Source organism: Humulus lupulus, chromosome 9 (genome assembly GCF_963169125.1).
Source record: "Humulus lupulus chromosome 9, drHumLupu1.1, whole genome shotgun sequence".
NCBI classification, from domain to species: domain Eukaryota; kingdom Viridiplantae; phylum Streptophyta; class Magnoliopsida; order Rosales; family Cannabaceae; genus Humulus; species Humulus lupulus.
Window position 1 is genome coordinate 149,167,358 of NC_084801.1, and position 14,360 is coordinate 149,181,717.

A 14,360-nucleotide genomic window follows, 5' to 3' on the forward strand; every position below is an offset into this window, starting at 1 on the left:
GAACGTCCATGAATGGAAAGTGCACATGGCCATTAATGGTGCAAAGTGAGACATAGAGGCCTCAAGTGAACATCGCAAAGGTGTGTGTGTTATCAACGATTTGTTATCATGAAAAGATGGTTCAATACCTAGTGCAACCAAATTTTCGACAAATTTTGTGATAATTACACTATAGTAAAGTTCAAGTTGAAAAAAACTTTTCTTTATGGACTAATGCAATGACTCCTATAAGAGAGAATTCTTATTTAATCAAGTGGGGGATATGTTATATTTGAAAATATAATGATTGATTAAATAAGTGTTGCAATAGATAACTATTTAATCTAGTGGGGGAATGTTATATTATTTTATAATATAATGTAATATTATATTATATTATAATATAATGTTTTAGATTAAATAAATGTGACAAAGAGTGTCACATATTGTAACATATAATAGAGAGTTACAATATTTTGATATATGAGATATATCCAAATAATGTAACATATTTGGTGTTACAAATTTGTAACTTTCAAATATTACCCTTTATTGTGTAAATTTGGTGTTACACAATATTGAGATGAATTTCATAAAGCCATATGTGAAATGGATGTTAGAGATATGATTTTAACCCCAATAATGTGTTTTGGGAGTTACAAAATCATTTGGGAGGGTTTGGAACCGTTTGGAAAAACAACACATTTTTAAGTGCTGAAAATGGTCAGTGGTCGCAGCTAGTGGGACAGAGAGTAGTGGCCGCGGCCACAGGCCAAAACTAACCATTTTTTTTCTTCAGTTTTTCAATCTTTGTTGAACGGCTCAAAAAACCCAAATAACTCCCAAATCTCATTTTTAATTCCATATCAATCCCATTAAACATTGGTAACATCCATGGGGGTTGGTGGAATTTGAAATTCAAAGGGTGTCTCTAAACTCTATAAATAGGAGCCTGTAGCTCACTTGAAAGACACAACATTTTCTATCCATCAAAGCACTTGGCTAGAAACACCTTGAGGCTTGATAATTCCATAAAGCATTTCCAATATCTGAGAGAGATCCCTTAGTGCTTGAGTTAGGGGGAAATAAGCTTTTGGACAAAGGTTTTAAACCTTGTTCAAGTTGGTGATCCCCAACCCTCTTCACTTAGGTTGTGTAAGTGAGAGTTTACTTTTGTTTCTGTTCTTAAATTTTATTCTATTACTTTCTTCTTATTCTCTTGTTCTATTTACTTGTAACTTTTTTTTAGAGTTGTAATCTTCCTTTCTTTTGTTTCAAACACCTTTATTTTACTTGTTATCTTTTGCTTAGAGTTGTATTCTCACTATTCTCTTCTTCTTCATCATCTTCTTCCTTTTCTTTGTTTATTTGTAATTTTCAGTTATAGAGTTGTAACTTTATTTAATCAATCAATATTTATTTGTAATATTATTGCATAGAGTTGTATTATCTTACCATTTCCATTGAGGCAATCTATTTTTTCCTAACAAGAACATGACTTTACAATAATGAAATCTATGATTTCCTAATAGATCGAATATTGGTTCCCTTAAGGGTTAATTCTGGGACTGAATAATTATTGAGCTCAAATCTATAATATATGATTGTAGATTAATTATTCACTGGTGAATCAATGATACTTAAGGAACAAGAGGTAATTAGAAGGGTAAAATGGTAATTATTGACCAGCTCTAATTAGTGAACCAATAAATTGATGACATAACTACATATATTGATTATATCAATGGACTACAAGAGAATACTCTGTAAATATAAGTCTATAATTCTAAGAATGCATTCCATATTTATAGTGGACTAATAATGGAGTTTATTAATAAATAAGATTATTTAATTAAAGAGTTTAATTAATAGTATGGTTTATTGGAGCTTAGTACTATAGGTCCATGGTCCCCTAGTCGGCCTCTAACCTACACTGTCAAGAGTAAAGATCTCACAGACAAGATAAATGGAGAAAATTACTAAATTGCAGGGGAATTAATTTCCCAGGGCTAAGTGATAATTATGTGTAATTAATTAATTAATTAGTTTTTATTAGAAAAACTTTATACTAGTTGAAATTAATATTAATTATATTTGGATTAATATTGTTGACGGTGAGAACTCGTCAACCAAGTTAAGTTAGAAAAATAGAAATGTAGAGATTATCAAAAGAAAAACTTCAAAGATCTAATTGGAAGCTCAAAGAACAGTTGCAGAAAGAAAATGGTGAAATGAACTTGTATTTCATATGGTGTGGTGCTACAGTGTTTTTTCCAACCCCCTTCCATGTGGAAGTGTGGTTCCTTTTATAGTGGGCTCTAATGGCCCCTGATACATTGTGGTTCAGGGGACCTGATGGTACGCAAGTACACTGTCAGGAGAGTGGTCTCAGGGGTAGTGGTGTTGGAAGAATGGTGGTTTGCTCTAGTACGTGTCAGGGGTTTGCAAAAGTACGCCTATCTTGGTACCATATTATGCCTCCACTACTTGTTGGGTACGGATCTCATAAGCATGTCGAGGGAATCCTGACCATGTACCATTCTTGTACTGCCACTAACTGTCTAGCATGGACACCGTATCATTCGTATTCTAACTCTTCCTGCTCCATGGTCACCATATGGACACCCCTAAGGACGAGGCTGGTGTGTGAGAGGAGGCCACCACGAGGACCATGGCATGACTGTTGCGCGTGGCGTCTTGGGAGCCGCGAGACGCTTATCTCCTGGTGATGTCGCGAGGCGAGCGGGGCGCGCGAGGCGCCTGGACTGTCACGGGCCGACTATTTGGGTATTCCAACTAGACGGAACGTGCGGCACTAGCAGACTCTTCAAGCTAGCAAGTCAGCCTACAACACACACCTACAGGCAAACAAACTCAGCGGTTAGCCACATACACATCTCGGACATGCAACGGGCGATAACGAAGTATGAGCAAGCACAAAGCAAGTCATTCCTAGGAACGTCCACACAACACAAAGCACACAACAAGGCAAGTGGCACACAATGGCCCAACGAAGGTAACAAACAAGTAACACATAAGCAACAAGGAAGCACACAGGGGCAAGTATGGATAAATGTTATTTCATTAATATATAGCCTTGATAGGGCAAGGGAGTACACAGCTTTGGCCCCTATCTGCTGATGGCCATGGTGCTTCCCTAAGTCACCAGGTCACCTCCCTCTAAGGAGCCTTCTAGGGAAATAAAGTCTTCCCAGGAACATATATGATTTTTGTCTGGGAGACATATGCAATATTACAAAACTGCCACTACCCTATCCCATGAGGTTGCTTGGTGCAAGACTTGACTAATGATCAAGCACCAAGGCATGCTCATTACAAAATGGCCCCATGTGGGTGTGCCAAAGGGGCAGCACGCCACACTCTCCCCCACTTAATCTTTCGGCGCCCTCGACGAAGTAGCTTGTAGATCTTCAATCTTCTGCGTGAGCTTCTTCAAGTCTTCCGCCATTTCCCAACTGATTTCGTCATCAGCGAGCCCCTTCCATTTTACCAGATATTCCTTATGCTTTTTACGGTCAGTGGTGACCGTTCTTTCCGCCAGGATTTCTTCAGGTTGACGCTTGCTCCTTGGCTGAACACTGACTCCTCCTCTGGTTGACTGGTTGCGCTCTGGATTGGCTGGATCTTCATGATACGGCTTCAAGTTGCTGACGCGAAGGACCGGGTGTATCTTCATCCAAGCGGGTAGGTCGACTTTGTATGAAGTTAGGCCAACTTTTGAGATGACTGAGACTGGACCCTCGTACTTGCGGACGAGTCTGATGTCTTTGTCCCCTCGGAATCTCAACTGTTCGGGCCGCAGCTTGATTAACACTAAGTCACCTGCTTTGAACTCCAGTGGTCTGCGCTTCTGATCTGCCCACTTCTTCATTCTTCTTGAGGCTTTCTCTAGATAAGCTCGGGCAATCTCTGTTGTCTTCTTCCAGTCTTTGGTGAAGTGAAAGGCTCGCGGGTTCCGACCGCGATATTCGTCCACTGTGTGGGGTAACAGTGGTTGCTGTCCATTAACAACTTCAAAAGGGCTCTTATTCGACGAAGAACTCTTTTGAGAGTTGAAACAAAATTGAGCTACATCGAGTAGTTGCGGCCAATTCTTCTGATTGGCATTGACAAAGTGGCGCAAGTACTCTTCCAACATCCCGTTGAATCTTTCTGTCTGCCCATCTGTCTGCGGATGGTAGCTCGAGAAAATATTCAGTTGTGACCCCAAGAGATTGAATAATTCGGACCAAAACGTCCCCGTGAATCTTCCATCTCGGTCACTGACTATGTTCTGGGGCACTCCCCAATATTTGACAATATGTTTGAAAAATTGTCTGGCTGTCTCTTCTGCCGAACAGTACTTCGACACTGGGATGAATGTTGCATACTTCGAGAATCTACCCACGACCACCAAGATCGCACTTAAATCTCCTGTCTTCGGAAGACTGGTGATAAAGTCAAGCGACACGCTCTCCCACGGTCGGCTTGGGACTCGCAAGGACTCCAACAACCCAAGTGTCTTGTTCCTATCGACCTTGTCTTGCTGGCAGACCAGATAGGTCTTGGTGTACTCCACTACATCGTCCCGCATTTGTGGCCAGTAGTATCCCTGCTTCAAGAGGGCATGGGTTCTCTGCCACCCTGGATGACCTGCCCACAGAGTGTCATGACACTCGCTTAGTAATGTCCTTCGCAAATCTCCAGCTTTTGGAACATACAAGCGCCCCCCTTTAGCCCACAGAAGGTCATCCTCCACCCAGAACTGGCGAGTCTTGCCTTCTTTTACGAGCTTCAGGATGGTCCTGACAACTGGGTCTTTCTCTAGGTTTTCTTTAATGCGTTCTTTGAGTGGAGTGTTCACCACGCTAGCCGATAAACTAGCCATGATCTTTAGAGTCGCCAACTCCGCTTTGCGACTCAAGGCGTCAGCTGCCTGGTTCAAGCATCCTGCCCTGTGCTCAAAACGGAAGTCGAATTCCGCCACAAACTCCTGCCATCGAGCCTGCTTAGGGGTCAGCTTCGGCTGAGTAAGGAAATGACTCACAGCTGCATTATCCGTCTTCACCACAAACTTTGACCCCAGCAAGTAATGCCTCCACACTCGCAAGCAATGTATAACTGCGAGGAGCTCCTTCTCCTGGGCAGTATACCTCCTCTCAGCTTCAGACAGCTTGCGACTTTCGTATGCGACCGGGTGGTCCTCTTGTACTAGTACCCCTCCCAGAGCATAATCTGATGCATCTGTCTGTACTTCGAAGGGCTTGCTAATAGTTGGCAAGGCAAGAACAGGATCCTTCATCATGGCTTCTTTCAAACTCCTGAACGCTTCAGCACACTTGTCAGTCCACGCCCAAATCACACCCTTTTTCAGAAGCTCGGTCAAGGGTGTCGCCCTTCTTGAGTAGCCGTCCAAAAATCGTCTATAGTAGTTGGCTAGGCCCAAGAAGGAGCGGAGTTCTTTCACGTTTGTGGGGGCTTTCCATTCTTGGATTGCCCTCACCATCTCCAGATCCATACGAATACGGCCACGTTCCACCACGTGGCCTAAGAACTTGATGCTCTCCTGTGCGAACGAGCATTTATCTCGCTTCACATATAGCTGGTTCTCTCTCAACTTCTGAAACACTTGAGCCAAGTGTTCTTGATGCTCTTCAATCGAGGCGCTATAAACCACGATGTCATCCAAGTACACCACCACGAACTTATCTAGATACTCGTGGAATACTTGGTTCATTAGTGTACAGAAGGTAGCAGGTGCATTTGTCAACCCAAACGGCATTACTCGAAACTCAAATGCTCTGTATCGAGTAACACACGTAGTCTTTGGTTCATCCCCATCTGCAATCCTCACCTGATAATAGCCCGATCTCAAGTCCAACTTCGTGAAGTATTTGGCTCCACTTAGCTGGTCGAACAAATCAGCGATTAGAGGAATGGGGTATGTGTTGCGAACTGTCACCTTATTGAGAGCCCTATAGTCGATGCACAGTCTCAAGCTCCCATCGTGCTTCTTCTGGAATAGCACCGGTGCGCCATATGGCGCCTTCGACGGTCTGATGAAGCCTGCCTCCAATAGCTCTTTTAATTGCTTCCTCAATTCTTCTAGCTCAGGGGGTGCCATTCTGTATGGCACTTTTGTTGGAGGTTTCGCCTCGGGCACCAGCTCTATCTGGTGATCAATCCCCCTCTTTGGTGGCAAGGCTTTGGGGAGTTTATCTGGCATCACATCCCCATACACCTTTAAGACCCTCGTAATTTCTAGTGGAACAATTTCTTCCACTACTTCTTCGAACACGGTGGGTACAGCTACATAAGTGGGCTCCTGCTTCCTCACACCCTTCTTGAACTGTAAAGCTGATAGAAGCTTCACAGCAGGGGGTGGTTTCACCTTTGCAGGTACCATTGAAGGAGTCTCTCCCATTATGAGTAAGCTTCCAGTGGCAGGAATTGGAATGGCACCTTTCTCGGTTAGAAAGTCCATTCCCAAAACTACATCGAAGTCGTCCATATGGACGACCACCAAATCAGTCTGCCCTTCCCACGTGTCGATTTTCACTTTTACCCCTTTAGCCACGCCAGTTGTGGCCAAGGCTTTGGAGTTGACCGCCTTCATGCGGCCTGCATCTTTCTCCAGCTTTAGTCCCAGTTGCTTTGCTTCGAGTTCAGAGATGAAGTTGTGGGTGGCGCCAGTATCAATCATCACGCTTTTGGCAGGCTTGCCATTGATAGCGGCATCCACGAACATTAGCCCTTTCCCCAGGGTCTTCTTCCCTTTCTCGCCATGCTTCTTGAGAGCGTTCAACAGGCGGATAGCGCCCATGTGCGCGTACTCTTCTTCTTCCTCTTCTCCTTCACCCTGTTGTTCTTGGCCGATCAGGGCATTCAGCTTGCCCCGGAATTGGCAAACTGCCGACTTGTGTGGGCCTTTGCAAATCCAACATGCTAGCGGCTTCTTCCCTACAGCAGCATCTGTCCCACTGGAAGAATTGGACTCAGCTGTCCTCTTCTCTCCCCCACTCTTACCCTGCCAGGACTTCCCAGACTTCTTACTCCCGGCGCTACTTGAGCTGGCTGGAGGGGTAACCCTTTTCGGCAGGCTACTCTCCGGAGTCTAGTCTGTTAAGCGTTCGGCAGCAGCTTGAGCGGTGGCCAGATCGGTCACCCGCTGTCTTTGAAGTTCTTGCTTGGCCCACGGTTTCAATCCCTCGAGGAAGCAGAAGAGCCTATCCACTTCGGACATGTCTTTAATATCGAGCATCAGTCCCGAAAATCTCTTTACATACTCTCGGACTATCCCGACTTGTTTAAGCTCTCGTAACTGGCGACGAGCTATGTAAGCTACATTTTCTGGCAGAAACTGCGTCTTTAATTCCCTCTTCAGGTCCGCCCAAGATGTGATAGTACACCTGCCATTCTCTATATCATCATACTTGGTCCTCCACCACACCTTGGCATCCCCCGACAAATACATGGTAGCCATGGCGACCTTTCCATCTTCCAAATCGGCCCGCACGACTCTAAAGTAATGTTCCATGTCAAAGAGGAAATTCTCCAAATCCTTTGCATCTCTGGCCCCATTATAGGGCCTCGGCTCGGGTACTTTGGCTCGGACATATTCCATACCTATCGACCCTGTTGCAGGGGCATTCCCAACCACTCGCATGGTCAGGTTTACCTTGGCAGATAGCTCAGCCATTTCTTCTCTGAGCACACCGACTGCCTCCCTGCAATCTTCCGTTGTGTCATTTATTGAAACTTCTTGTTCCTTTAGCATGCGCTCCACTGCCGCGATGCGCTCTTCCCACCGAGGGGAAACAGAAGTACTTGTTGGAGTGTTTCTTTTCTCCAACGCGATAATTCTGGATAGAAGAACATCATTCTCCTTCTCCAACGCAGCTATGCGATTGTTTGCATCAGACGAACCCGAGTCCTGACTTGTAGAGGAAAGATCCCTGACCCTCTCGTCCAGGCCATCTAGTTCCCCTACTCGCTTCTCAAGAGCTTCGATCCTCTGAGTGTTGCTCACCATAGTGTGTTTTTGCCAAGTGCTTTCTAACTTGGCTCTGATACCAACTGTCACGGGCCGGCTATTTGGGTATTCCAACTAGACGGAACGTGCGGCACTTGCAGACTCTTCAAGCTAGCAAGTCAGCCTACAACACACACCTACAAGCAAACAAACTCAGCAGTTAGCCACATACACATCTCGGACATGCAACGGGCGATAACGAAGTATGAGCAAGCACAAAGCAAGTCATTCCTAGGAACGTCCACACAACACAAAGCACACAACAAGGCAAGTGGCACACAATGGCCCAACGAAGGTAACAAACAAGTAACACATAAGCAACAAGGAAGCACACAGGGGCAAGTATGGATAAATGTTATTTCATTAATATATAGCCTTGATAGGGCAAGGGAGTACACAGCTTTGGCCCCTATCTGCTGATGGCCATGGTGCTTCCCTAAGTCACCAGGTCACCTCCCCCTAAGGAGCCTTCTAGGGAAATAAAGTCTTCCCAGGAACATATATGATTTTTGTCTGGGAGACATATGCAATATTACAAAACTGCCACTACCCTATCCCATGAGGTTGCTTGGTGCAAGACTTGACTAATGATCAATCACCAAGACATGCTCATTACAAAATGGCCCCATGTGGGTGTGCCAAAGGGGCAGCACGCCACACCTGGGGCGCGCGGGACGCCTGGGTTCTTTACCGGTGTCCGAGGTGGAATGGTCATTTGGAGCAGGGTTGATTTGAGCACTAATTTGAGGGATCAAATGGACTTCAAACATGGTTGCTTTGGACCTTTCAGAGACCTTAGACATGAGATGTGGGTTCTTTACCGGTGTTGAATTTTTAGTATCCACACTTGCCCCCCAGTCTATGATTGAGTCTTCAGGCTCTCTTGTAGGATTTTCTCTTTGATTCTAATAAATAGGCCTTCATGCCTAGCCTATGAATTACACCTTACTTCCTTAGCGTAGTGGTTTTGAGATTCATTCTTCTTTCAAGAGGTGAGGGGTTCAATCCCCCACTATCTCATTTTTGTCATTGTTTCCTCCTTTTTTATATATATATTTGAGCTAATTTTTGGTATGCTTATATCCCTTCATATATTTGAAGGCTAACACATCTCTTATGTTTATTTTTGCAGACGCGTACTTTCGACCACTTGCCTCTATTTGACTGTGACGACACTTTTGGCCCTCGACCTCCTTTTGACCACGTCAGCGCCTAATTTTACTTGCTTGAGGTATACTTTCTTTCTCCCTTATGTTTATTGGGTCCAAATTAGCACCACTCGGGATGGGGTACTTTGGCTTGAGCTTGTCGTGGGTTAGCCTTGATGCATACCCCTTTATTCATACCCCGTAGTGGGTCATTTAGAGTGTTTGTGCCTAGAGGCTTTGAGCCCATTCCTTTGTGTTTTGTAGCAATCCTCCCTTTTATACGTGAACCCTTCTTTCTTTCGAGACGAGGTCTCATGGCAAGTGAAGGTCTGTTCGGCATTCCTCCGGGGGTCAAGTTTGTTGACTTGTCTTCAGACTCAGAGTCCCCTGAGGAAAATCCTTACCGTGACCACGACACTTTAAGACAGGCCCGTATTCATCATCTTGAGCACATGGCTAAACTTAGGCGTAAAATTTGGGTGGTAGAGAGCGAAATTGACTCGGTGTTAAGGGAAGACGGTGTACCTTTCCCTCCTGACCTTAGTGACCATGTAGCGAACCTTAGGGCGACCCTTTTAGATTTGCAGGTGGAGTTGGAGTTTATGGAGGGACATCTTCCGCCTGAGCCCTCTAGCCCATCCTCGCCTGATGACTGTCATGGGGCCACTACTGCTTCTCTTCAGCCCTTATTTTCGATCTTCCCTAGTTTAGCGCTTCCGCAACCGGTGCCCAGGTGGAAGACTCTTGCTAAGAAGAAAAAATGGAGGGTAAAGTGTTCTGTCTCCTCCTTACCTTTTTCTTTAGGTTTTGCAGATATGTCAAAGAGAGGATGACAACATGTGTCTGCTGATGACCGGGACGATGCCCCCCTATTGGCATCCACCCTAGTGTCCCACGTGTCTGAAAATAAATTGATGGAAATAGTAGAGCACTATCGTGTTCCTCCGGAGTACTCATTATACATCCCTTCGGACAAGTGCCGGGCTGACTGCCCTAATACGGGCTACGTGGCCCTTAGTGAGCATATTCTGAAGGCGGGTGGTACAATCCCATTACACCCATTCTTCGTCGCGGTTCTCAACTATTTTGACCTCGCTCCACTTCAGCTGGCACCCAACAGTTGGCTGACCTTGAGCTGCCTCTTCATTGCGTTTATGAAACTTGTCCATCGTGCTCCTACAGCCCAAGAGGTGCATTTCCTGTACAATCTCACGCCCTCTCCCAAATCCAAGGGCTTTTATTTCCTACAAAAAGCCAATACTGCAATCCCATTGATAGATGGCGCAGTGTCCAACCCGGGGTCCTGGAAGCAAGACTTTTTCTTTGTGCAGGGCTCTTTTTCTGTTCATGAGCACTTTCGTTCTGCTCCCAGTAAGCACTTCGAGCCACCCCTTTTTATTTCTTTTCTTTTTGAAACTTATTGTTTTATAACTTATGTTTGTGTCGACAATGGTGTGAATTGTGCAGAGCAGTTCACCGTACATGTAGTTGTTGGATTGGAGGCGGACGCTATGAACACATTCCTCAGTGCTGACCCCATCGTGAGAAAGGCTACATACCTCTTCACTGTGGAAAAACTCAACTTTCACAAGCTGTCCCCGGTTTCAGATCCCGGGTTGCTGTGGACTCTTCCCGGGTCAAAGAAGACGAAGGATGCCTCGGCTGAGCCTCGGTCGGGTGAAGGTGAGGCCAAGTGTGTGCCGGAGGGAGTCTCCCTTGGACACGGGCAACGTCACCAGCCATCTCCGTCCCCCGGGGAATGCCCTCCCTTTGCCTTGTTCAACCCTGACATGGCTTCCCAATCTCAGGGTCAACATGCCATGCCGGGGCATTTTGTTTGCCCCGAACCTGCGGACTTTGATGCTTTTCCTTAGGCTCCCCTCGACCCCAGTCCATCGAGGGCTTACTTTCCCGATCTTTCTGCACCCCTCTACCCAGGGCTCATTTTTCTGATCTTTCTGCGCCCCCTCCTGTTTCGGCAAGCGGGTCATCTATTCTTACCCAGCCGGGTACCCTGGGTGGGCCGCATGGCGGCCTCTTACGGGCGGCGGTATGTCCAGATCGCCTCAGGCCTCCCCGAAGCTGATTGGAGTGGTCTTGGGAGTTTCACTATGTCGGATCTTGGGGAGACTCTTACGCGCTCTACTGCCTGGGTGAGTTTAGGCATCTTATGTCGGTCTTATATCTTTTTATTCCCCCCCCCCCCCGCCCCTTTTTTTTTTGTTGTTACTTATCATTGTTGTTGTTATTTTTCTTGTGCAGGCCTATATCGTGGCTCAGCGGTTTGCCGACTCGGCTCACAACCTTTCCACGTCGAATGCTGAGAGGGACCGTCTTGCGGTTCGGGTCCAGGAGCTTGAGGGGGAGCTTGCTGAAACCAGGTCTAGGCTAGAAAAGGCCTTGGCGAAAATTTCTGCCTCATCAAAAAAGAAGAAGAGGGCGATTTCCAAGGCGACGATGTTGCAGGAAAGGGTCGCCAGCCTAGAGGCCAAACTTCAGGGTGCCAAGGCTACCACGACTGCGTCGCAGGAGAGGGTCGCTTCCTTAGAGGGTGAACTTGAGGGTGCTAAGGCTGCTGCAGTTGCGTCGAAGGAGAGGGTCGCTTCCTTAGAGGCGGACAGGGCATCCATTGAGTATAGGTCCATAGAGCGCGCCCTTTACGGTGTATGGAGGCAGGATCCAAACTTCAATTTTTCCTCCTTTGGCGAGCACGCTGTTGCCCGGGCGGCTGGATGGAATGCCCGTAGCAGGAGGCCTTGAGATCGTCACTTCATAATTTTTGCCAGTTAGTCCGCTGTGGATGTATACTCGTTCGAGCCTTATTGTGCTTGTAATAATTTTTTTTTTAATCTTGTCATGTTACCAAAAATCTTTTTTATATATACATATGCGGTTATTTATCTGTGTTTGAGGTCTTTTTGAGCCTGTATGATGGGGTTTAGTAGGTTCCCCTTTTTTATTTATCAAGCTAGAGGTCCTTTGGAGCCCATGTGAAAGGGTTCAATGGGTCCTTTTTTGCTGCCTCTTGATTGTTCTTATAAGGATATATTGACCCATTGGGTTCTAGCTATCCTTTTATATATTTTTGTGTGCGCTTATTATTTCTTGCGAGAAGCGTCCTTCTCGTCATTATTCATAGTACTATTTTTGCAAGGGTCTCTTTTAGGACCCTTTTTGGCTAGACGACTTGGTGGCCGCTCTAGGCTTATTGGCGGGTGCTCTTTCTGAGGCTTCTCCCTTTGAGAGAATATTTGCCTTCATTTGGCTGTTTGTTGTTGTTTTTTTTATAAGACCTTTTGGCCTCCTTGATGTTCATAAGGGTAGCTAATCCTTGTGAACTTCAGGAGATGCCTTGCAAGGTCTCCTCCCTGTTTGTTAGGGTTCACCACGCATTTTTTTTAAAGAATTCGTTTAAGGCCCTGATATAAGGGGTCCTTTTGGGTTCCTCCTGATAGGGGGTCCTTTTTAGGATCCTCCTGATAGAGGGTCCTTTCGAGGATCCTCCTGCTACGAGGAGTCCTTTTTAGGATCCTCCTTTTTAGGAGCCCTTTTTTAGGATACGAGGAGTCCTTTTAAGGAGTTCGTTTAAGGCCCTGATATAAAGGGGTCCTTTTGGGTTCCTCCTGATAGAGGGTCCTTTTTAGGATCCTCCTGATAGAGGGTCCTTTTTAGGATCCTCCTGATACGAGGGGTCCTTTTTAGGAGCCCTTTTTAGGATACGAGGAGTCCCTTTAAGGAACTCGTTTAAAGCCCTGATATAAGAGGTCCTTTTGGGTTCCTCCTGATAGGGGGTCCTTTTTAGGATCCTCCTGATAGAGGGTCCTTTTAAGGAGTTCGTTTAAGGCCCTGATATAAGGGGTCCTTTTGGGTTCCTCCTGATAGAGGGTCCTTTTTAGGATCCTCCTGATACGAGGGGTCCTTTTTAGGATCCTCCTTTTTAGGAGCCCTTTTTAGGATACGAGGAGTCCCTTTAAGGAACTCGTTTAAAGCCCTGATATAAGAGGTCCTTTTGGGTTCCTCCTTTTTAGGATCCTCCTGATACGAGGAGTCCTTTTTAGGATCCTCCTGCTTGCTGTATGTATTGCCTCCTGTCCTACCCCCCTCAAGTGTCTGGTGAAATTTATTTCGGCAGGCACTTTGGTTGATGCTCGCATAGAGAAGAAAAATAATATGCGAAGTTGTGAACAGTTTCATTCATAGTAGGCAGGTTACAACGATATATATATATATATATATAAAGTTTACATCTACTTGGGAGGTTATCTAGGCAACCTCTTTGATTCTTGTCTACTAAGCTAACATAATACACAACAAACTAAGCACAAATATTGCTTGCATTGGATGTGGAAGTCTCATTGGTAGTACTTCTTGAGGTGTTCTGCATTCCATGCTCGAGGCACGACGGTGTCGTCCATGCGTGCCAGCTTATAGGTGTTTGGTGGTATGCATTGAGGGACCTGGTAGGGTCCTTCCCAGTTCGCCCCCAGTATCCCCGCCCCTAGGTCTCGCGTGTTGGGGAGTACCTTCCTCAATACTAAGTCTCCTACCTTGAACTTTCTCTCTCGCACCCTTGAATTTTAATACCTCGCTGCCCGTTGCTGATATGTGGCCAGCCTTAGTTGGGCCCTTTCTCTCTTGGCTTCCAGCAGGTCCAAGTTCCTGACCAACGCTGTGATGTTAGCTTGGTCATCGTATGCTTGCGTGCGGAAGGAGTTAACCTTCATTTCCATCGGAAGGACAGCTTCGCAGCCATAGGCCAAGGTGAAAGGTGACTCCCCAGTGGTGGAACGAGGGGTGGTCCTGTAGGCCCAGAGAACATTTGGGAGTTCCTCGACCCAGGCCCCTTTCAACTTTTCCAACTTAGTTTTCAAGTTCCTTTCCAGGATCTTGTTGATGGCCTCTACTTGCCCATTGGCTTGGGGGTGTACTACTGTGGAGAAACTCCTCCTGATTCCTTTTGCCTTGCAGTAGTCCTCGAACACCCCTCCTTCAAATTGTGTTCCATTGTCGGAGATGATCTTGTAAGGTACTCTGAACCTGCAAACAATATATTTGTTGACAAAGGTGATGATCTGCTTAGCTGTTATATTGACTAAAGGCTCCGCTTCCACCCACTTAGTAAAATAGTCGACCGCTACCACCGTATACTTAGCTCCTCCTCTTCTAGTTGGTAGTGCCCCTATCAAGTCAATCCCCCACAC